Consider the following 23,224-nt stretch of genomic DNA (forward strand, 5'->3'; position numbering starts at 1 on the left):
TACGGGTTGTTTTTTTTATGTGTGTGTATGTTTGGAAATTTTTTAAATTTTCCACTATATTTTTTTGAATATCAATTTATACAAAAATTATTTCTGTAAAAGTTACAGCATACACTTTTTAGATCTTTTACAAATTTTATAAATGCACATTTTTAACTTATTTATCATTCATCACCGATTCTTTCAAGGCTTCGCAGATATATCAAAGATTCGAGTTTTGTTTATTCTTCTTTTATAAAAATCTCCACAGACGTGAGGTGAAAAATGCGTACTCTGATTCTCAATATATTCACAAGTTGGAAACACATTAAAAAATAGATACTGCATTTTAGTTCCTATATGAATTTTCATGAAAAATAAATAACCACAAAACACTTTCTCATGAAACATAAAAGGATATTCCTACATCCTTCTGTTTCATTGATGAATAAAAAAGGTTGCGTTTTAATTAAAATTTTTCATCAGCGAAAAATTATTTACAGATGAAGTTAATAATGGAGCAATGAACATTGTGAGGTTCAAAATCTTTTAATGATAAAAAAAAAAAAAGTTTCAAACAATTTTACTATTTTGTCATCATATGTGACACTTAGTATTCCATTGCTTCATTCATTTATATCTTTTTTAAAAGATTTTGAACCTCACAATGTTCGTAGCTTCATTATTAACTTAAATAGTTAAAATATGACCCGACATTCATTGGAAATGGCAAAAAAGGAGTGAATAAACTTATTTGATATGACGTCATACATATCTGTGCATTTCATTGCTCGTCTAACGGCAGACTTATGCCACAACTAGCATGACAAAACAAAAACAACAGATTTGAAGGGCATTAAAAGAGCACGAGACGAATTAAAAGAAGAAAAAAAAAGTAGAAGAATTGTATTTACTTTTTGTAAAAATGTTTAATTCAAACATCTCATTATAAATGCAAGTTTTGCTTTGCAAATTCAATCCTTTGCTCATCAAATGTAGCCTTTGCAAATGTAGCTTTAGCAAGATTATATGTAAACTTTTTTTTTGCTACTTTATATATTTAAGTTTATATACTTTTTAATAAATTAAAATTTAAGTGAACTTTCGGGGTTTTCCCGGAATAACTCTCAAAAACATAACTGCACAAAAAATAGATTTTGCATCATTTTAAAATTCAAAAAATTATTTTTTAAATTATACTAATTTTTTTTATTTTTAATCAATTTAAAAAAAAAATATTTTAAGTACATTTGAATGTAAACAGTGTGAGATATAACGACAAAGGCTGTTATCCCTATTTTAAGCATGTTTTCGACCTATTTATTTCTTAAAAATAATAAAAATTAACATGCATGAGTATGTTACATGCGCATGGAAAAATTCAGCTTTTATCAACGTGTTGTCATTATATTGACAAGAACTAAAAATTAAAAAATTTAAGTTAACTCTCAATTTCTGGATTGTCAGATATCGCTAAGCAAATACAGGGGTTTTCAAGATAACTACATTGATCACAAAAGGTAAAGGAATAGATTCCTTTTAAACAATGTAAGGAAGAAACAATTTGAATATAATATTGAAAGAAATTTAAGTGCGATATAGTTTAACCTGAGCCACCATTCTTGATCCAACGAGAAACTTTCACGTCCGCCACTCTAAATCATGATTGAAATCACTGATGCGCATTCAATAGCCACTTGTATAATCAGCACTTGACTCCCTAAATCGTCTAAAATTACTTCATGTATTTTCATTTCTTGGGGGTGAATCCGCCTCTCATGCGTGGGGACGAACCCACGCTATATAAGCCTTTAACACTATATTTTAGATGAAAAGAATTATTATTATGATTCTGATCTGCCGCGAATTTAATCCTCAAAAGTTCAAAGATAAAACTCTCAATTTTACGGCATTATTAAGGCAAAAGGCCATCCTAGAAACCGGAAGTATGTTAAAGTGTATATTGTTTTATGATTAATATCTAAAATTGGGTAATTCATGGTTGCTGCACGATCATAAATATGTATGTACATATCATATAATGTGCATGCTAAATTAGCATAGCCGGATTATAAAATCGATAAAGTAAGCAAATACTTAAGCTAATTTTGAGGAGGGGAGGGTTTCGAGGATTCGAGATTTTTTTCTAGGGTTACTCCAATTGTGTGCTTTAATTTGATTTATCACAGCATTGTATTCGAACTTATACCGATTAAAATAGTCTCGCTTAAATTTCAGAACTTAATCTAAATTTTTCATTATTATTTTTATTTCATTTAAATTCTTCCCCCCCCCCCACTCTTTCAAATCTGCTTGCAAATTAGTATGGTCTAATTTTTTTTATATTTGGATGTCTAACTTATAAGTTTGCCATCTTGGTAAACTTTATTTCAAAATATTTAAACTGTATTTAAAAAATCTAAGTTTGTCCTTTTTTTAAATAATGCTTTTGATTTTAAAAAATTTATACAATATGCACTAAATTAAACTCTCTTGAAGGAGATTTGTCATTAAAATTTTGTTATTTTACTTTGTTACAATATTTGTTTTTAATAAACTGCTTATAGAAATTAAAATGAAAACGATTTTTGAAGAAAATCTGGTTTTGAAAGCTAAGGCTAGGGCCCTTGATATTTGAATTGTCATCGGTATTTACTGGCTTAATACTGCCTTTTAAACTAATTAACAAAAACGTTTGAAACTGTATATTAAAAGAATAAGAAAAGCATCGTCTATCAGTTTTCTTTCCCGTGAAATATTTTTTAATAAGATCTAAACCACCTGAGATAGTTATTATCAGTACTGTTGTACTATAAACTACTTCCATTGCCATGTTACAATCGCGTTTGTCGCCACACGAATTTAAAAAAGTGAAAGAGAGAGAGACTTTTTCCTCCAACATGTGTTTTTGTTGTTTATATTTAGTGCATAATTAAATTCTCTCTTTCAGGATTTGGATATCCGATAAGTCCATTAAATCCCGAATTTGCTGCATTTATATATCTCTTTTTCCCCTTTCTCATCTTTTTTTTTTTTTTTGTTATCTTTAAAGTAAGTGAAAAAAATTGGTCTCATAAATTAAAAGACAATTTTTTTTAACCATCCTGTTTGGAGACATTCCGAGATAAAAGAAACCATATTTGCTGCTCTATTTTTCTTATTATTATTCATTTATTCATTTTTTTTATATGCATTGCATAAAATTGCGGCAACTTTCACGGAAATCTATTGACAAGATCAATTTATGCCTGTTCTCTTGATTTATCGTGGTGGAATTGGAACATTTAACACAGGTGTTCGATTCCAGAGGCACTCTTACTCATCGGTTTCTTAGGAGTGAACGGGTTTCCTTTCGCTTGTTTTTTAGCAGGTAATGACAGAGAGAAGGGAGATATCCACAGCTCGTAGAAGGAGGAGCGCCTCCAGAAAGTTTTAGTTGGTTCTGTAAAATAGAGAATTAAGCATAAGCAACTACCGAATTCTTTTCTTATACCTTAGCCGTATAAGAAAAGATGAATAAGCAAAAAGATTGATTGATCAGAATTCTGTTTTAGCATGTACTATTTTTTACCCACACTATTTTCATCGCATTTCTTTTCAAATATATTAATCTTTTATTAATAAAACTCATTTAAATCTGTGGGAATGTTCCCATATATTAGGTCAATATGGCGCATTTAGTGAAAAATATACAATGCATTGAAAGGAATCAATAATGTATTTTAATTCTTCTTTTTGATCAGTCGAGTTTAAAATTGAACAGAATTTAATAATTTTAATATCAAGACAACATACCAAATTCGGTTTTTGATTTGTCACTTTTGCACATTATTAAACGGGTATTTGAACCCTTTGATGATTTGGTTGAAAATGTTACACACATCTCGAATTATGTTGAGAAAATCCTGCATAAAAATTAAACTTTCTTCCCCCATTACCCGTTGATCAGTCATCACAATTAAACATGGGCACATAAATTGGTAGACAGACTTCCGGACTGACAGATAATGTCTGAAATCTGACAACGACAACAACAACAACAACAGCAAAAAAAAAAAAAAAAAAAAAAAAAAAAAAACATTTTTACTGTCTCGTATTCGAAGTAAAGACAAAATATTGTACAAAAATTTAGAATCGAGATTTTAAATAAACTTTACGTTTTAGTCCTTTCTGAGTTCGAAAGACACATTTTTGTCCTTGCCTGTCTAAGTGTGACAGAGATCATTCAAAAATGCTTTGAGTTAGATGAATGAAATTTGGTATGCAATCTTTGCACCAAATTTGTAGATTTCTGTCAAAATTTGAGCAAAATCTATTCAGAGGAAGTCCGTCTGTCTGGCTTTTCGAATTTATTTCACACGATAACCACAAAATGAAAAGGAGTTATGTGATAGAATTCGGTATACAGATTTAACATGTGCAGTGTAGACGCCCTTTAAATTTTGAACCAAATCCACCAGGGGGTTAAATATCTGTCTGCCTGTACTTTCAGAAGAATGTTAACGCGATAACTCAAAAATGCGATGACTTGAATATATGAATTTTGGTATATGATTCTGTGACTGCAATTATAGTTCTAAGACAAATTTTTGTTTACAATTTTTGTTTACATTAGGAGGAGGATGCTACCTTGAATTAGTATTTTTCTAAACTTTTAGAATAGATCAAAGGAGGATATTTGAAGTCGACGAATATAATACTATACATAATAGAACTTTGGGAGGAATCGAATCTCAAAACTAACAATATCTAAAAAAAATTTATATTTTAATTATAAAATAGATCATGCTCACTATTATTTTGGATTCTATTTATTTTCTTTTAAGTTTCATTTTCGATTTGAAAATAAAATAAAATCTATATATAAAAAATGTTAATTTTTCTTTATGCAAAATCACTACAAAATTCTAACTGCAAGATTTGATATAAGCATTTTTTTGTAAATTTAACGTTTTGTCATCTTTTACTTACATTAAAAATAAGAAAAAAACCTATTATATTTAATAAATATTTCGTGTAATATTTGTATCATAGAATATCTTTGAAGCTTATGATAAAGAATTATACTTTTATCTTTTACCATATCACTGATATAGCTTAGATTTCTATTTTCATTTTATATTTAATTTCCTTCTGATCTTATGTCTTGATTTCTAATTTAACTAGTCATTTCTTTTTGTAATATTTGACATTCGGTGCAGCTTAGTTAATGAAGACGAATAAGAATAATCAAAGTAAAGTGACCAGATATCCGAGCTTGTAAAAATTTTGATTACATTGGAAAATGCGCATGCGCCCCGTTTTTAAATGAGATATTCTATATCATCAAGTTTTTAGTTTGTAAGGAAAAACAAGTTCTTACGCTAATTCAATTGAAAAAAGAAAGCCGCTAAAGAATTTTGGATCACTTTATGGATCAGTATCTTAACTCTTTTGAATTCGTTCTTAGTTACAGTTATCTTAAGCGCAAGAATTACTTTTGCACTAATAAAGTGACTTTACATATGTTATCTATACTTATAATACAGCTCAATGTGTGTGTGTGTGTGTTGGCGCTCTACAGGCCAGACCGTTTGACCTACAGCTACCAAATTTGGTACATGTATACCTTGGAGGTCGGAAATGTGCACCTGGGGTCCCGCTTTTTGAATTTTTTTAATTAGAATTTTAATTATTAATTAAAAACTAACTTTCCTGCCAAAAATTCTTCATTCCCTCACCTCCAAATGAGTAAGGCTTCAGTTTTTTTCCACGCTAATAAGGTTAGGCTTAACATTTTTCGACCAATTATTTCAAACGATTCTGTTTATTTTCTTAATGTTTGATGCATTTAAAATTAAACATTGCTAATTAATCAATATTTCAGATTCATTCTGAAGTACTTTTGAATTAAAATAAAACAGAATAAAGGGAATTAAAAATTTCTAATCTGCGAAGTGCATCTTCTACCCCAACTGGCGTAGAAAAATTCACGCATTTGCGTTACCATAATTGGCGTTGAAAATTCAGGCATGAGCATTGTGTTCTGATTGTTGACAACTATTTCATCAGATGCGGACTTGATTTAAATTATTTTTAGGTTAGTTGTATGCTTTTCTAATTAAATTGTATTTATGTTAGTTATATATGTTTTTGTATATGCTTATAATTTTTACATCGTTTTTTTAAGTAGTTATTTTTAACCTGTTTTCGACCGATTATTTAAATGATTCTGTTTATTTTCTTAGTGTTTGATGCATTTAAAATCAAACATTGCTAATTAATCGATCTGCTCATGATAAATCTGAGAAAATTTTGTTGACAAATTTTTGAGATATTACTTAAGTTAAGAAAGATATTTTTTAGTGCCCATAAGATTTAAATGTTCAGTGACTCTGTTTTCAGTAATCATATTATTAAAAAAGTGCTTTGTTTCAGTAAAAAATATTATTATATTAATTGCAGATTAATCATTTCCATTTTAATTTAAAGCATAAATTCTACGGGAGCTAACAGAAAATTAGAGAGATACATATTACGTTATGACTGATGGCCTTTATAATATTATGAGTGAATTTTACGACTATCAAAATTTGAAGTTTTAAAATATTTTGATGAAGAAGCTATTAAAGTAGGAATTACACAAAATATTTAATTATTAAAATTTTAACGAGCATTAAGATTGGCGAACCAGCTAATCGCCAAAGGCGGCTAGTAATATTATAAAGTGATCGGACTTTCAAGGTTTGTCGTATCCTATCAGTTCAATTGAGAAAACTATTACCGCGCCTGTAGGTGCTTAATATTCTATATGAAAGCTTTGAGGACAGTAAATACACATTGATAAAATAAACCTCAGCATTAAAGAAAAGTCTTCTATATTTTTGATCTTTGATTTATCAAATGAAGATCTTACTTTTCCGTCGTTTCTCTTGACCATATTCCAGATTAAAAAAGCTTGTTACAATGAAAAGAACCAGTAATAAATGACAGCCGAAAGGAAATATAAGAAACGATTTAAGATAATTTTTAATGGAATCATTTTACAGTCATGCAGCATACACCAAGTATGGTACTTGAATTTAGTACACAATGCCCGCCTCTGCTTATAAAAACTGCATGTCGCAGCATATCATGAAACAGTATGCATTTGTATGCGGAGTGATTTGCTCAATTACTTTTATCGAATGTCTGTGACGTCGCACAATGGATTCTATTTTACTTACAAACGTTTAAAAATTGGGGAATAAAAAATTCACATGATCCGTAGTTTAAGAGCTTAAGAATGCATTGAATTAACGGCCATTTTAAGATTACACAATACACACAAAGTAACAAAATATTAATCTTTTTTCTTCTTCTTTTTTATGGTTTATATGGTTGGTATATTTGACTTAAAATTTTAAATTTCATATCTGAATTATTTTAAATATGTCTGAAATTTTCCAAGTGCTGTCATTCTCAAAATCTAAGAACTGAAGGCACGTGATCAGTTTTGTTTTCATTTTGAAACATTTTTCCATTCTTAAAATTAATGAATTAAAATAATTTTAAATGGATAAGTGTTTTAGATGAAGTGACCAAAATTTTCCTTAGCTCAAATAATTTTTGTTTTTTTATGTTTTGCTTCCTTTTTTAGTTTTTATTCTTTTTTGTTCTCTTGATTTTCCATTGCTATTTAATTAACATCAATAAAAAGAACCTTTTACAACAACACAAGTATTAGTTTTTAATTTATTTTTTAACTTAAAGACTTTTAAATTTAATTTTGACTTTTCTTACTTATTATTTTATTGAGAAAATTGCACTACAGAAACGCTTTCGAATTGCTAAAAGCATAGTTTTGAAGACATGGTACTATAGAGCAAATAATAATCCTGAAAATCAGTCTTCTGCAAAAACTAATGTGGAATACAAATCTTTAGAATTCAAGTATTGGGAATGGAAATGAAGATATGTCGTATTATTGTAGATATTGGCAATAATATCAGTGAAGTAGAAATTCGGTCAATAAAAAATCAAATTAGCTAAATTGAATCGATTTACAGTTGAGAAAAATTTAATATTATGTATAAGGCTGGTTATTTTAATTATTAAATTGTGTTTTTATTATCATTGTTATTTTATAAAAGAAGTGGATTCCAAAACTTCACGGAAATAATTGTTTGATTAAGGAGAATAATCTATTACTTTCACAGCAAATGTTATTTATATTGTTCGAAGGCATAATAAGTTGAATGAGAAAAAAATATACTTATAAAAAATGTATCATATTGAATCTCAGTAGAATTTTTTTTTCTATTCTTTAAATTGAGAAATAATACTGTAAAAAAGCATTATTAATATTTTTTAATGACTGTGTGAACTTTAAATGCATTTTTTCGTATTTCTATTTTTGTTGATGCAACTGTTTTCCATTTCTTGAAATAAGACAAGGTCTGGAATTTTTTAAAAAAATATTTTTCTACTTCTTAAAACGTATTTTAGATTCAAGATAGAGTCCAGACATTTTTTTAGATGATTTTAGTTATGCATCATAAGAATTAATATGGATTTATGTCTGAAAGTTCAAGTTATTTTTTCATATATCAAATAATTTTGTATCATTTTCGAATTTTCTAAGTTTAGCTGGAAAAATAATTATTAAAATTTTACTAAGAATCAGATCTTCAATTCCACACTGAAGTTTGTTACCTATAGTCCAAAAAATAAAAATCATTTGAAATAATTAAAAAGGTTTAAGTATTTTATAAAAGATTTAAATATTGATGCTTGTTAAACTGACTTTTTAGATGAAAATCAATTTAAAAATATAGTTAGTGAAAAGGTTTTATTAATTTTAATACTATTTAAAAACTTAATTTTAGTACTACTGTCAACAAAATTTTTTTTGAAAAAGATATTATGTTGCTTTATTTTCGAATCACCGAAAAGCAGTTGCGAAAAAGTGCGCGCCATCTGTTTTTTTGCGATTTCTCGCCAAATGTGCGCTCAAATTTACCCCTGGCATCAACAGGTGAGTGTCCGCTACGCGGCGCTCGGAAGTTTATGGAATGCTGCCGGTTGTACAGGTGTTGGCATTTCCTCTCCACTTCCCTCTGCCAATGAGGAGTGTCTACCTGTTGGAAGCAGACCGCGTGGGCGAGCGACAACAACACGTGACACAGCGATGTTATTGGCGAGTTTTGTCCTGGCCTCGGTTCTTCTCCGAAAACCCTTTTCCACGCTCTCATCAATTTTCTCTCATTGAAATGCGATTGTCGTGAAGATTTCCGCCACAAGAAATGTAGAAAACCATTTCATCGGATTGGCATAGTTTAGATTAGTTTCCTATTTTTATTTTACAAACCATTCTACTGATAGCAAGGCAAAGGAAGCATTCTTTGTAACGGAATTAATATGAATTTATTGTTATGAAATTATATTACTCCCTCTATCGTATATATATTTCCAAATAATTTTTGTTAGAAATTATTTGATAGGTTGACTTATAAAGGCCAATTAATTATTTTTAATGCACTGTGATAAAGAAATTTTAATAATAAAATTAAATAGTATAATTTTTTGCAGTTCATTTGTTTTCATAATAATATAACTAATTTTAAGAAGCACAAAGAAATTATAGCAGTGGTCTTAGTAAAGATATTTATTTCTCAGATTGGACCAGCAATATTTTAAAGTACAACTAATGGAAAAAGTACTTTTTGTTTTTCAAATTCACATTGACATATATTGTTTGAACACAAGTATAATATTTGATATTCTGCATCATTATTACTTTCCAGTGTACTAAGAACGTATTGTAATCGTAGGGATAAAAGAAAAATCGATCACGAGATTAGGATGAATCTCGGCGTTTCAGATCATCCTGAGTTCAAACACACATCTTTTTTTCTTTTTGGCATTATATATCTCTGTGAACTCAGTAGTTCATAGCCGCTAGACGGATTGGATTTTAGAGTTACATTCTTCTTATGGACTTCAAATCAAATGTGTAGATTTCTGTCAAATTTTGAATGGTATTCATGCAAAAGAAGTCTGGTCGTTTAAACACGAGTGTTTTCGATATCTTCAAAACGTAAAAAGCAAGACAGATGAAATTTCCGCACAGGTTCAGCATTTGAAACACAGATCCGTTACCAAATTTAATCAATCACAAATGTGTCACCTGAATTTTCACATGCGTGTCATCTCATTAACACAATGATTTAAATCGATGAAATTCGGTGGGTGATCTTGAGATTGCAGTTATAGGTCCACCTTAAATTTTAGTTACAGTCAGTCGGAAAAAAAAAAAAAAAATTCAAAATAGCTATCCGCATGATCGATTAAGTGACCAACGGGAACAATCTCGCCAAAAATGGCATTACGTTTTTGAGTTATCGCGTTTTCATGCTTCTGAAAGTACAGACAGACAGAAAATCAAACCATTGACGGATTTGGTTTCAAATTTGATGTATATATTGACACATTAGATGTCAAATCGGTGTACTAAATTTTATTCGCTTAGCTCTCTTCCTTTTTGTTGTTATCTTGTTAATTGATATTCCGACAGGTGGACAGACTTCTTCAGAACAGATTTCGTTCAAAATTTGAAGAAATCTACAGATTTGGTGCAAAGACAACGTACCAAATTCTGTCTGGATAATTCAAAGCATTTTTGTTATCGTTGTCACAGACAGACAGACGTAATGCCAAAAATGATTTTTTTTCAATCTCAGGGATGTTTATAACGGGGAGATTTATCAAAAGCTTGAATGCGAATTTTTTTTTGACGATCAAAATACTTTCTCTATACTTTGTATACGATAAATTAAAAAAGAAGAGGATAATGTATAGGATGCTTCTTGGCTTCGAAGGTGGCGTTCGGAGGGGAGGAAATATATGAAGAGAGCAAAAATATTAGTGCGCCCGAAAGTTAATCGCCTTCTGCACGTCACTAGGCGGCCTAGTGGTTAGAAGCTCCAGTGCTCTTGGATATATTTTCTTTTGCTGCAGACATTTTTTACGATCTAAGCAGAGTAAATGCTAAAACTGAAAGCAGAGTAAATGCTAAAATTAATATTTTAATTAATTTTAGTTCGTTAATAGGGAATAACTATTGAATGAAAATTTCTTAACAAAAAATATATCCATGATCAATGACAAAGATTAATAAGTAAACGATTTAACTAATCAAATGGTGATAATTTCGATTACCCGAGTCTTCGTTTATTTAATATTTCAAAATATTTCAACTTTAATTAAATACCATATTTGTATTTAAACAGCGAATAGCTTCATTAACAATTTTAAAAATGCCCGGTGTCGCTCAGTTATTTTTATTTCCCAATTTGCAAACGACTTGATATTGAATTGGCAACTGTAAGTAATTATTGTAAAATATAAGAAACCACATGTTCTGTTCCATTATGCATCACTCTTCCTATAGTAAAATTACAGATTTTAAATACTAATGGATTTGAAAGAGCTTGTCAGTAAAGTTTTCAAGACTGCGTCTCCCCCTCCCCCCTCCTTGTAATATTTGAATTTTACCAATGAGAATGGTCTCCGCTTGCATCCTAATAAGGGTGTAATATCAACTGTATATCATTGGCGAACAATAGTTACGAAAAGGTGGGTGGGTGGTAAAAATGGGTATTTGGCGATTAATACTATCAATAGACAAGAAAGCCGAATGTGTATTTCGCTCTTTTCTGATCTATTGAAATCAAAATTTGATACAAAACTACAATTGTAATTACAAAATTACATGCTAGGGTTCAAATATTTCTTTCTGTTTCAGACAAACTTGTAGACATACTTCCCAAAATGTGTTTTTTGGACCCATGGAAGTCTGAAACTTGGCGATTCGGCACAATTTCGATTTCGAATTTTTGACGATTACAATACTTTCTATTTGTATACTTTATATACGAGAATCTTCCCCATGATCTGGTAGTCCTGGGTTCGAGTCCCGGTTCGAGCATGGTTGTTCTTCATCTGTTCTATCTGTGAGATGTGTGAATGTGCCCCCTTGTAAAAAGGGGTTGTGCAAGCGAATGTGATGCGTGAGTAGCTAAGACGTACTCTTGGCCCTAGTTGGCGCTACTAAAACAAGAGACGCTCTCTTGGCTTAAAATCGCTAACTTCGTCAGCGAGCTTGTCCATGACAAGTGCCAATAGAAACAACAACGACATATACGAGAATATAAGAAATGAGCACTGCTTCTTGGTAGCATGTGGGGAATGGCACTCTCCCCCTTCCACCCAGCACCACTATCACTAGACGAGGAGTGCCTTTCAACTAGGAGGATATCTTGGTGATTTCTTCATCACAATAGTTCGTGTTTGCATTGCAACTAACAAAAATTGTAATGTGCTTCATGTAGTACTCTTTCAAAATGAAAACAAAAATGAATGGTGAAATTCTTTGTTGCACCAGAAAGAAAGTTTTCGATGTGTTATTTAATTTTTTTGTTGCTTCAATAATTAATATTATCTCAAGATGTTATCTAATTGACTCGTTGCACCGGTTAAAAAACATTTTTTACTGTTTATTTTTGGCAATGGCAAAATAAAGATTAGATAAGTTTATTTTTGACTTTTTTTTTAATTTTATTTGTTCGCATTTTCTTATGCTGATATAACATTTTTATATTAGCAAATCGCAAAACTCGATATAATTGTTTTGAAATGTTTCGAAACATCTTTTATCTAAGGAATTCTGACATTATATCTGCAAAATAAACGGTCTATTGGCCTGATATTTAACAAGAGTGCTTTCATCTGTGTTCTTAAGAAGAAAAAAATTATTCTTCGCTTTCTACATAATAGTAATTTTTATAAAACTAAACATTGTTCAGATTGACTTTACTTAGTGGAATAATACTAAAAAAAAGCCATAGCCACATAGAAAAATTTTAAGCATTAAAGACATAAAAATTAAGTGGCTCTATTCATTTGTATATCCGTCTTTGTATTTAATAACTTAAAAACGCCTTGAGCTTGATAGTTGAAATTTGGTGTGTGACCATTACATTAAATTTGTTTATTTCTGTCACATTGTGAACGAAATCCATTCATAAAATGTCTAATGGTTCGAAGGCAATTGAAAACGATAACTATGAAACGTAAAAAACAAGACGGATGAATTTGTCACTAAAATTTAGCATTAAATGTGTAGATCAGCACTAAATTTTGAAACAAATCAGTCAATGGTTTGACCATCTGTCAGTCTATACATGTGCATGCATGTAAACGTGATTACTCAAACTAAAGAGAGTTGTCTCTCCCAAACTTTCTCGTAAGATCTTTAATTAATCCTCCCCCTTACCCCACATAAAAGCCTTTACTTGGGATAAGGCTGTGATTGCCTTGCATGTCACTGGAGGGACGAAATATTGGCCTTTGGCAAGCATTTAACATTTTTACAGAATTTAAAGCGTGAATCTTTTTTTATTCATTCCTGCCATGGGGTTACTAATAACCAAAAATCAAATTTGTGTTTTAGATGCATTTTTTTAGCTCATTAAAAACAAAACAAAAAAAATGACACAGAACTACAACTGCAGTTTAAAAAAATCACATACCAAATTTGATATATTAAAGCCTCTGCGTTTTTGAATTATCGCGTTTACATGCATCTAAAATGCAGAAGTCGAAGTTCCTTGTTGTATTTTGCTCAAAATTTGATAAGTGTCGATACTGTAGATGTTAAATCTGTGTACAGACAGATTTATTCTGAATAGCTTCCGCTTTAAATTTGTAAGAAATCTGCAGATTTAGTGAAAAGACCACATACCGAATTTCATCTATTTAATTCAAAGCAATTTTAAGTTAGCTTTGTCACAGACATACATACAGACATAATGCTAAAAATGCGTTTTTCGAACTCGAGGAGGTCTAAAAGGCAAAAGTTCATCAAAATGTCGAATTCTAATTCTTTGACCATTGCAATACTTTTTATATAATTCATATATATGAGAAATTAAAAAACAATCTGAAACAAATGAAATTTGACATGCCATCTTGATACTGAAATTTTATTATTGAAGTAAGTTCTGTGTCAGAATTTGATTTCTATCGGTTGTCGAAAAGATGTCCTAAATACGTTTTCCTTTGCTATACTATTAAGCACAAGATTTTCTAGTGCGAGAATATGAAAATAAAGAATGTTCATAAAAGTGTGTTCAAAGTCCACAGTTTTATCCCGGGGGGGGGGGGGATAATACCTTTCTTAAAGAAAAAGTGATACATTTTCGGGTCTTGATATTTACATGTAGTATAAGAAAAAAAAATAAATATTGAGTTTACAATTACAATTTAACTTCAGAACCAAGCAATAGCGAAAAAACTGCGGACCGCTCCGGTTTTTTAATAACTAATTTATGACATAAAGATATAGACAGAAAATTAAGAAAATGCGTAGTTCAATGAACAGAACGGTTTAAGACTTCTAAAATAGTGAAATAGTATGAATTTTATGTCTGTCAAAATTCGAACTTTGGAAATATTTTATTGAAGAATCCAAGTTCCACAAAATATTTAATAAAGAACTTTAATAACCATTTATCCCAGCGAATTAACTGGTTGCCTTAGACAGTTATTATTAGAGAATTATTCTGTGTGCATTTCATTCCGAGAAGAATATCGAAACAAATTTATGATAATGGAATTTATCATTTATAATGCATATTTTTTTTTATTTATAAAAAATTGTCTAAAGATATTCATCTTTGGTTATACTTCACAATTTGGCGAAAATGAGGCACACTATTATCGTTAAATGAATTTGCAGTCGCACAGTTAACGCCTTATCAGGGCGATGCCTCTCAACGTAAAATGTAATAATTTCCCATGCTATCAACATTTCCCTTATTTCACTGGAAAGTTGTTGCTCTGTTGCTTCTATTATTTCTTCCTCTCTGGATCAAATCTCTTACGCGGCTTTTTGTTGTGGCTCAGAATGCAGCTCCATAAACTCTTCGGTAGTTTTACCTTCCTTTAACCCTATGATCTTGGCCAAAGAAAAATCTTGTCGATTAAAACTGCACAAGGACTTATCTAAACTCTTCAGAGTCGTATTCGACAACGCTATCTAGTCAAAACGTCTTCCCATGGATATAAGGTTTCTCTTCAAGCAAACGTTCAACACAGGTTGATATAAACCAAGCTAGCAGTGAGGCACATTGTCTCCTCACCGCTCATTCAGCGAATCATTATTTTTGTTTTTATTTATTTATTCACATTTTGTTTTGCTCGTTATGCGCATCACTCGTTATTCGAGGTGCCTGTTAGGCGAGGCTTGATTGCAGTTGTCTTTTTTAAAACGGAATTTGTATTTTTTATTATTTTAATCTAATTATAATTTTTGTGTCAATGCAAAACCTTTCAAAACAATTTATTGCCTGTCTTTCAGCTGAAGTTTCATTTTAATAAAAGATATAAAGCTATTTATTTCTGTATTTTTACGCTTTTGAAAATGCTTCAACGAGCTGTATTCGGTAAAAATAAAAATTCTTTTCAAATAAAATAATTTATAATTATTCTTTTACACTTCTTTTGCAAGTGAATGTTTTTGTTTCTTATCACTTCCCTTTCTGATATTTTAAAAAATAATTTCGACTTATAATAGTTACTGTTAGTGAATAATTAAATAAACGTGCATTTATTTAAACAAATATATATGTTACTTTCATTTTATTATTTGTACATGAAAATCTGTATTAGTGAAATGTCGCTAGGGAAATTGGATTAAATTATTCGTACTATTCCTTTAGCAATTTCTTCTGGGCATTTTTTTATTAATGTTTGGAAAATTACAATAATGCAAAGGCTGACATACTGCGCACACTCACTTATTTCATTTCTTAGGAAACAAATATAAGATCTCAAGATGAGTTAGAAGGGTGCTGTAATAAACTTCTTCAAACAAAAATTATCCACTTTGAATACACTTCTTTATCCTAATAGTAAATAGGAATTTGGACTTAGTTTGGCGAACCTGCTGAAATTGGCGATTTAACAAAAAACGTTTGTGGCAACCTAACGAAATGCCTCTCGACTCAATAGCGGTAGAAAGAAATTGATGTTCTATGTTGCTGCTTGTGTTGCCTTGCTTAAATTTTGTTTTGCAAATTATTTTCTGCCGTGACGTACCATTAACTACGATTTTCATACTTTGAATATATTTTTGGTTTATTTTAATTTTGCTTTCGTATTTGTTTATGTGATTGTGTCCAAAATTAAAAAGGATTAACTTCTGGCATGTACAACAAGTTGTTGGTAAGTTCCAAACTTTTTCACATCACTTTAGTAGCGGAATTATACTCATATTCTCAGTTTTCTGGATCGTCAACAGAAATTCTACTGTTTTGATCATTTTTTAAAAATCTTGATTTGCATTTACTTACCATGTCAAAGTGATTATTTATAAAATAAGATATATTAAATAGTGTGACCATTTTACAAACGTTTATATTTTTTCTTACCATGTGATCAAATGATACAGGATGATTTAATTAGTAAGTTCATCGAAGGAGTATTTCCAAAAAGTTCTTGCATAATGTCTCTTTGCAACTGATAAATGAATAGTTTTTATACAATTTTTGTTTAAAAATATGTCGCAATAATTTATTCTTTGTTGGAAATTTAAAAGATTTCCTGAAGAGTTTTTCTGCCTGCAATTTTCAAAACACTTATTTTGAATCATAATTAAATTAAATAAAGCAGTAGCACACTTTCTCAAAATTTAAAAGCATAATCTTTTAAAAAATATTTGACATCCTATGACTAGAAAATTTAAAAAAAATCTTGAAAGTATAAAAAGTAAAAATTGTATAGAAGCAGTTTTTTTTTTTAACTTTTAAATTAAAGAAATAGTCTTTATTTTTTTTCCATTCATTATATTTTGAATGATGCATAAAGTATAAAAATGTTTTTACATGTATTTGGCATCATTGTCTTAATGCTATTTCAACTGATGTGATATTTAATTCTCATGGGCAATTTATAAACATTATTTCTGAATTCCCAAGTTTGTTATAGATTTATAAATAATGCATTATTGGAAGTTTTCTCATTATAATGTCTCTCAATTAATGTGTAGCACGACTTTTTAAACTTTTTTACTCTTGTATGCTGGAAAATTTTTACATTTTTTTTACCTAAAAATTTAATCAAAATTGAAATATAAGTAATTAAGCAAAACAAAATATTAATATGAAGTAGGTTAAAATTCAATATTAAATAATCATTCAGAAAATTTGAAATGTTTTATATCTAGATGATTTTTTAAAAACTATTTTTATCAATGAAGATGAATAATCTGAAATTTTTAATCATTTTTTGTGATAGTTTCAGTAACATTTCAAAATTTATTAAGATTCATATATATTTTTTAAATTTTAAAGAATTAATAGAACTCAGCATTTCAATAAGATATTGATTTATTAAATTTTTTTTTATATAAAGATTAGTTTGTTTAAAATTAGGTAATGTCCCATTAAAAAATAATTTTAGAAATTAGAATTTATTTCAAATTATATTTAGATGATAGAAATTAGATGGTTACTTACTTGCCAAACTCTGAAAAGTAAAAAGGATTTTTCTCCAGGATCATCATAATTACTTTTATAGTGAAATAGGTATTTGAATTACTGTTCCTTTAACAATCAGACTCACATTATCAAATAGGTAGCTAAATCCTCAAACAGTTACAGCTTTGGGGATACCAGGTATTTAGTGTGTTTACTTAAATTTATGAGCATTAAGATATTTTTTCATATTTTAAATTTACTTACTAATTGATGTAGCCTAATTATGTATTTCTTTTTTGCCTTATGGAATCCTAAAAATATAATGGCAAATTTTGTATAGACATATCAAGATTAAATTTTAAAAGTTTGGTAAATTTTTCTGTACTATTTTATTAAAAATTACTCAAAAATCTTTTTTGTGTTTGAGGTGCTGTAACCACTCTTGGAAAGTTAGGGTGTGATCTTTTGAAAGTAACCTGCAGTTGCATATTTTATTTCAATTTGTCATAATATTTGGAATTTAAAAATTACTTGTATAGACTAAAGCAAAATTAGTAAATTATCTGTTTTTAGAACTTTAGTAGAACAAAGGCAGGCTTTGAAGTTCTTTCTTGAAGGAAACACTTAATCTGGCTGTGTTGATGATTTAGTTATTTTGTATTTACTGAAATTGGGTTCTATATGTATAGAAAATTTCTGTGTTAATATAATTTTTATTCAAATTTTCTACTGTGATAACTACATTTTCATAATGATAAATGAAGCATCATGCGAAGTAGCACTCTTCCTTAGTTATTTATGTATATATATTTAAAAATGTGGCTTAATATTTTCATTACGTTTTCTTTTCTTTTTACTTTAATAGAAATTTTAGATGCTACAGAATGGATAACACATATGTTTTAAGTACTCTTACTTAATTTTGTAAATTTCATATTTATAAGATTAGCATTTTACAGAATTTTAAAATCTTAAGCATTTGCTATTGTAATTCCAGTCAATAATTGAATATTGAAGTAGTGTAAGAGCTTTTAATTATCAAATAATATATTAATTTAGATGTAAAAATTCATATTCCAAAGTTGTTACTTTCTAGATTCATTGGCATTGTATTTCAGAAATAGGTATTAATTTCTTGGTTCAGCAATATTTATGATATTAATATATTAAAGACTAAAAAGTGAAAGCAATAAGATATAATATTATTTTAACAGGATATTAATAATGTAATAAAAAATAGAAAAAAAACTTGTTATTGAAATAGCAATATTATAATGAAGATAAGAGGTAGTAATTTTTCCTTTTTAATACACAGTTTTGGAATTTTTTAATCTTAATTATTAAATTATATAAATGTCAGTATTTTAAAAAATTAGGAGATTTTTTAAATTTGAAATTTATAAGCAAATCTTGCCTAAGAAATTATAGTTCCTTCAGGAATGTCCTAAATGGAGGCATCGTTTCATAATATAGGTAATTATAAAAAATAAATCAAAAGTCTAATATTAAATAGTTTACCATTTAACATATTAGTTCTGTGACATACTAGGATAAAAATTCGAAAAGCTGTTTCATTTTTTTTATTTATTAAGCTAATCTATAGTCATTAGCTAAGATATGATGATTTTTTAGGTATTTTAATACAAAAACTTTAAGTAGTTTTTTTAGTGAATGAACTGCAAATATGCTGTATCAGTGAACATAGTTAAAGGAAATAAATAGTGACTGTTTATTAATGTTTTAAGATGAAATTATTGATTATTTCTCAAATCCTTGGGGTTTATTTAATTTAAACAAAGTACAAGAAAAAGTGTCATGTAATAATTCCTTCTATTTTTAAAATAATTTCCAACTGTCACTTTCTTCACAGTTTTCTCTTAAATAGCTTTTTATTGTCACCTCTTAAAATTTTTTAAATTGTAGCTTGCTTTGCCAAAATCTTACTTCTTTGGTTTAATAAAACAAGAATGAGGTGAAGGAGCCGATTGACTTTATTTGTAAAGAAAAAATATGGTGGGTGAAAATTTAAAAGTTTTTTCCCATTATGGATAAAAAAAAAATCACGAATTTACAACAATCAGTGAATTTACTAATTCAGTGATTATCTTCAACATTCCTGAAATGTGTGGTCTGCTTGTTAGTGTAATTTAATAAATTAAATTAATAAAAATATTAAAAAATAATGTCCTAAAAATTAATACAAATATGTGCCAAAAATAAATATTTCCACCTTACCGATCCTTCATTTCAAAAACAAATTGCTATTCTTTGCAAAGATACTTAAACAAATTTTTATTACAGTGCAATAATTTTTATCTTCTCTTACATATTTTAGGAATCAGGTACTTTACTCTGAGAATAACAAATTCCATATCATAATGGTCTCTAAACTTCTGCTGTTAAAAAAAGAAATCATAATCATGGTTTGTTTTGGGCTAAATTTACCAAATAATTAAAGTTTGGAGAATATAAAATTTGTGATGTTATTTTTACTTGTTAAAATAGTCAAAAGGCATTTTTTTTTATTTTTTTGAAAAATAAAACTAATAATTTATTTTACATTTTAATTAGAATACAAAATTATTTTTGATGTTGAATTTTTATGCTTGATTGATGATTTTAAATCTATTTCTTTTAATTTAAGAAGTTGAACCTTAAATAATCTTTCAATAAAAACACATTGAGCCTGAGTCAGCGATGTTTGCAAAAGTATTGCATATAGGTTGCTTCTAAAAATATATTTAGTTTTTATTACATTTATCATCATACTTGTATTTTGATTTAAAGAAATCATATATTTTTAGTTTCTTCTTATCTTATGATGGCATCATTTTTTTTAATCATGCAATGCTTTTATTATTATTTAAAATCCTCACTTTGTTGGGGGTTTTTTTTTCCCAAAATTTTTGAAAAAAGGCATTATTAATCTGCAAGTATCCCTACCAATAACAAAAGTGAATGTGTGCATGTCTCCGTTAGTTTTCTACAAATTTGGTGCTAAAGTACTTTTGTGAGTAAAAATCTGTGAATTGAAGAATTTTTGTAAAAAAAAATTTCTATTAGAATTTTTACTTATTTAAAATTTAACATATTTTTGGTGGTATTTTCTGAAAATATTTTTATACAAAACTGATTTTTACTTTATTTTAAAATTGAAAAATTGAATATCCTTTTAATATTTCAATTTAATTGCCATGTAATATTTTCCCTGATTTTAAAAGTATTAAAAACATTTTTCATCGTTTTAACAAAAATCAAATTCATTATAACTCAAATTTGTCTTTGATGCATAAACTATGTTCTTCCATCATAATTTTAGTTTCTTCGGTTGGATTCTATACACATTTTAAAATCTGCTTTTTTAGCTCATTGAATGAATTTACATGAATTTCATTTCATTTTATTAGGTTTGTATTGTGAAATATTTTTTCACATTTGCTTCAAATTGAAACTCTTTACCATATCATGATTGACTATCATTTTGTTTTTCAATTACAGCTTTTTATTTTAATTCTGCAAAAAAATTTATTTAAATTCTTTCACTGTGTTTAAGGAATATGGAAACATCTAATCATCAAAAATATTAATATTTAGAAAATGCTTATATTTAACTCTTTTTATTTTTTTTTCAAAATATTTCATGTATTTTTGGAAATTTAAATTAATTTAATTAAAATTAATTTTTCAAACGTCATATAACTTTTTCAAATAACAGATAAAAAAAAAACTGATATTCATGTAAACTAGCTGCTTGCAAAAGGCAGGTAATTTATAATGCATGCTGTTTGAATATTTGATATGCTTAATAATAATGATCTTAATTGCTTAAAAATTTGCAGGTGAATATAATATTTTGGAAACTTAATTCTTAAGCCAATATTTCATGCATTTTGATGAGGTTAATTTAAAGAGTTTTAATTACTTTTATATAATATCATTAAATGAAAAGAAGTTATAAAACTATCAAGCGTTTTTTAAAGTGATTTATGTACTTATTTCGAAAATTGGTGCTATGCCCAGTAAACAGAATTTGAAAGTAGGTGAACGCTGGGAGTTATCAATGATCTCCTCGTCTGAAAGATACTCAAGAAATGGCAATTGTGTCGTTTATTGAGATTCATTAATTATACAGGAACGTACAAGTATTTAAAAAGTTAATTCTCTAAACTGTTTTTCTTTTAAACGGAGCTAATCCTCTATTCTCTGTTGCCAATTATCTTAAAATGTTTTTTTAAAACTTTTATCGTTAATTAAAAAAAAGTGCTTTAATGCAAAGCAAATGAGAGGTTTGTTTGAAAATAAGTAAACAAACGTTTTGTAAATGTAGAAATATATTGTTTACCGAGTCGTAATAAATGAAAAAGTTTCAAAATCATTTTCATTTTTGTTCGTTTTGCCTATTATCGGCAATTGACACACCAACTAATTCCCCTGGTAATGGATGGTTAAATGTACTTTAACCCTCAGTCAACTAATCCGACCTAGCCCGACGGTGAAAGTTCTGTTGACAAGGGCGTATTTAATCAGATCTTGCTTCACATCTTGCATCCATTATTAAATAGAAACCTGCCCCAAATGGCCTATTAGTATAGAACTTTTACTCCAGGTTAGTAGTAAAAGGTTTTAAATCATATTTTGAACTATATTATCAGAAGTAATGATACAATGTGCATTTTTCCTGATACAGTCGTATTAAGATGCCACAAACTATATGCGTTTCAATTTTTATCTTTCTCTGTAATGGAGAAATGTAAAAAAAAAAAAAAAAAGTAATAGTGAAAGTAAATATTAGAAGCAAGCTTAAAGCCGCACATTGTTTCAAGGTCAATATAATCATCGATGCATGCAGAAAAAAAGACATATTGATGTTGTTTTGAATATTTGTGTGGAATCGTAAGTTTAATATTGTTCAGTTTTCTCTGACGTATAGTTTTTACCTAACAGTTGAATAGATAAATGCACAGGTATTTCATTTGATAAAGCTAGTTTTTCTTCATCGCGTTCTTTTAAATTTTTCTCTTAATATTGCCATTTGCTACTACAATCTCCATTTGGGGGAATTTTAGAATTTAACGTACAATACTCGGCGCCAGAAATATATTCGGTACACTCGATAGTTTTAGTTTCATTCTCTGCATATAAGTCAATATTGTGTGCTTCGTTTCTTTGCAACAAGGAACAAATATGAAGTTCGTTTGTAAATTGAGCAGAATAAAATTGGCATATTTGAAGCATTATGTTTTTGGTTTGGCGTTTATATTATAATAAAGTGCCATAGATAGATATGAGGTTATAGTAGCGATCTGTTATTTACGCAGGCACTTGCTTTTTTTTTAAAATTCTTTTATAACGATATCCTTTTTCAAAAATATTAAATATTTTCAAACATAATTTGAATATCTTACTGTTACACAACTTTTTGAGCATATATATAACTTATCCGGCCAAAACTTTCAAAACACTTTTTTTTTCCACAGTTAATGGTTTAAATAAATCAGTCATTTCCGCTGACGATGTTTTGTTTTGGTGGCATCCACCAAAATTGTCACCCTGATCATCGCTGATATGTCTTGCTATTGACCGTATATTGATCATATCTGACATCTCATTCTAATATGGCAAGCCTCTGAAAATAATGGCGTTTACTTACAGCAGTTGAAATTACAGATTGTACTTATTTAATATGAAGACAACGAAAAATATGTAATTGTTCCCTTCCCGAAATAATCCTCTGAACAGGTAGTCGG

The 23,224-nt window shown here is 28.6% G+C and overlaps 1 protein-coding gene across 2 annotated transcripts in view; it reads left to right on the forward strand.

The window, feature by feature from the left end:
- The first annotated feature begins 16,022 nt into the window (after positions 1 to 16,022).
- The window catches only part of LOC129968597 (uncharacterized), an 88,538-nt gene continuing 81,336 nt past the window's right edge, over positions 16,023 to 23,224 (forward strand). For both annotated transcript variants that reach the window (XM_056082656.1, XM_056082655.1), the window contains exon 1: positions 16,023 to 16,224. The gene's annotated coding sequence lies outside the window, so the exon portion shown is untranslated. The remainder of the gene's footprint in view (positions 16,225 to 23,224) is intronic.

This window comes from Argiope bruennichi, chromosome 5 (assembly GCF_947563725.1).
Source record: "Argiope bruennichi chromosome 5, qqArgBrue1.1, whole genome shotgun sequence".
In the NCBI taxonomy this organism is placed as follows: Eukaryota; Metazoa; Arthropoda; class Arachnida; order Araneae; family Araneidae; genus Argiope; species Argiope bruennichi.